This window comes from Dasypus novemcinctus, chromosome 19 (assembly GCF_030445035.2).
Source record: "Dasypus novemcinctus isolate mDasNov1 chromosome 19, mDasNov1.1.hap2, whole genome shotgun sequence".
NCBI classification, from domain to species: Eukaryota; Metazoa; Chordata; class Mammalia; order Cingulata; family Dasypodidae; genus Dasypus; species Dasypus novemcinctus.
The window spans coordinates 40311378-40313756 of NC_080691.1; the positions used below are offsets into that span (position 1 = coordinate 40311378).

Consider the following 2379-nt stretch of genomic DNA (forward strand, 5'->3'; position numbering starts at 1 on the left):
ATACTGACATTAGAAATAGAAATTCTGCCTGTTGCAGCCAGTCTGTTGCCGACCAGACAATTATTAAGCATTTCTACTTTCTAGGATCTTATGCTTTCCAATATTGAATGACCTAACCTTCTGTCACCTTCAAGAGTCACCAAATTTCTGAGAAAGCCTCCCTATTCTTAGAGTGGTTCTGACCTCAGCTAGCAACCTGCTTTTGACTTAGAGTTTCTGGTCCCTTGAATACAGTGGGAGAATCTGCTCCAGTGAACATTAAATTGGTAAATATATGTAAATTAATTAGAAGAGTTCCTCATACATATTAAGAGCTATAGAAGTATTTACTTCTGCTGTCATTATAATCATTGCCACCATATAGCATCAAAAGCCAGAGCCCAGCTGACCTCTCATTTTGTTCTTGTTATGCCAGGTGGCTTAAGCAAATACAGTTTATGTGGAAATATGGTGAATAATATTTGGTTTCCACTCAATTTTGTGGCTATCGTTAGCTCAAAGAGTCTTTTTATTTTTTAAAGATTTATTTATTTATTTCTCTCCCCTTCCCCCCTCACCCCAGTTGTCTGTTCTCTGTGTCTATTTGTTGCATCTTCTTTGTCCGCTTCTGTTGTTGTCAGCGGCACAGGAATCTGTGTTTCTTTTTGTTGCGTCATCTTGTTGTGTCAGCTCTCCGTGTGTGCAGTGCCATTCCTGGGCAGGCTGCACTTTCTTTCGCACTGGGTGGCTCTCCTTACAGGGCGCACTCCTCGCGCATGGGGCTCCCTATGCGGGTGACACCCCTGCATGGCAGGGCACTCCTTGTGTGCATCAGCAGTGCGCATGGGCCAGTTCCACACGGGTCAAGGAGGCCCGGAGTTTGAACTGCGGACCTCCCATGTGGTGGACAGACGCCCTAACCACTGGGCCCAGTCTGCCACCTCAAAGAGTCTTAAAAAGGTCAAACTGTTAATCACTTTAGTGTTTTTTCTTTTTCAGGCTCTCTGGATTCCTAAGAGACTCGAATTCTGACTTGATAGTGGGATGGATAATCTGGCAATCCCTGAATAGAATTATGTACATTTCATCCAGTCATCCAGCATTTACCAAACACTAGCTCAATGTGGAACCATAATAAACACCATAGCTAACATTTTTGAACACTCAGTATGTGGCCAGATACTTTTGTGAATGCTTTACATCTACTGTCTCATTTTTTCTTCACAATAACCTTTTATGTATTCCCATGTCATAGATTAAGTAACTTGTCTAACGTCACAAAGCTAACAGGTAGAATAGCCAAAATGTGTATCCAAGCATTCTGATCCAGAGCCCATGCTACTAACCACCTCACTGCACCCATAGGGGGAACACTGGATTTGAGAGGCAGAGTCCTATCCTGATCTTACCATCTCAGTTCCATTACTTACCAAGTTGCATGACCTTGGGAGAATTACTCAACCTTCCTGAATTTTAGTCTCCAATGTTCTGTAAAATGGTATGGCAATAAATGGTATGGCAATATATACTTCACAGAATGGTTGTGAAGATTAAATATTATGTGCCCAGCACCTATGAGGCATTTGGTAAATGTTAGTTTCTTTTCTTCCTACTCTATTCCTAGCACTACACTAGTGCACAGGATATAATAGGAAAGTTGTGGGCTCTACCTCCCTGGGGTCCCAATCTGGGCAGAGAGAAGAGGAGAGAAGATGACACCATGGGACAAGATCAATCCAATATAGGGTGAAAAATGTACATTCAGAGAGACAGATAAAGGAACACTTTCAGAGATGGGGAAGAAGGAAGTTAGAGAAGCTTCAAGACACCAGTGACATTTGTGTTGGGTGTTAAAAGATAAGATTGGATGGTGTGGTGTTTGCTTCATCAGCACATACACTAAAATTGGTACAATACACAGATTAGCATGGTCCCTGTGCAAGGATGACATGCAAATTTGTGAAGAGTTCTGTATTTTTTAATGGATGGTGGTGATGGTAGCACAATATTGTGAACATAATTAATACACTGAAATATATATTTGAATGTGGTTAAAGGGGGGAATTTTAGGTTGTATATATGTTACTGGAATAAATTTTTTAAAAATCCATAGGAGTGCATGACACAACAGTGAACCCTAAATAAACCATGGACTATACTTAATAGTACAATTATAAAAATGTTCTTGCATCAATTGCAATAAGTGTACTGCACTAATACAAAGTATTAAAAATTGGGTGGCTTATGGCAACTCTGTATTTTATGCATGACTTTTCTGTAAACCTACAACTTCTCTAATTAAAAACAAAAAGATTGGGTTTGATAGATGGAGGGTGCAAAACGTTCCAGGCAGAGGCACAGCACTTGCAAAGGCACTGAAGTACAGAAGAACTTAGCAAT

At 40.5% G+C, this 2379-nt stretch overlaps 1 non-coding gene across 1 annotated transcript; it reads left to right on the plus strand.

Moving 5' to 3' along the window:
* Positions 1-1854: 1854 nt before the first annotated feature.
* LOC111761161 (U6 spliceosomal RNA) lies at positions 1855-1958 on the plus strand. The gene has a single exon (XR_002794600.1). It is a non-coding gene; the product is annotated as a U6 spliceosomal RNA (small nuclear RNA).
* Positions 1959-2379: the final 421 nt, after the last annotated feature.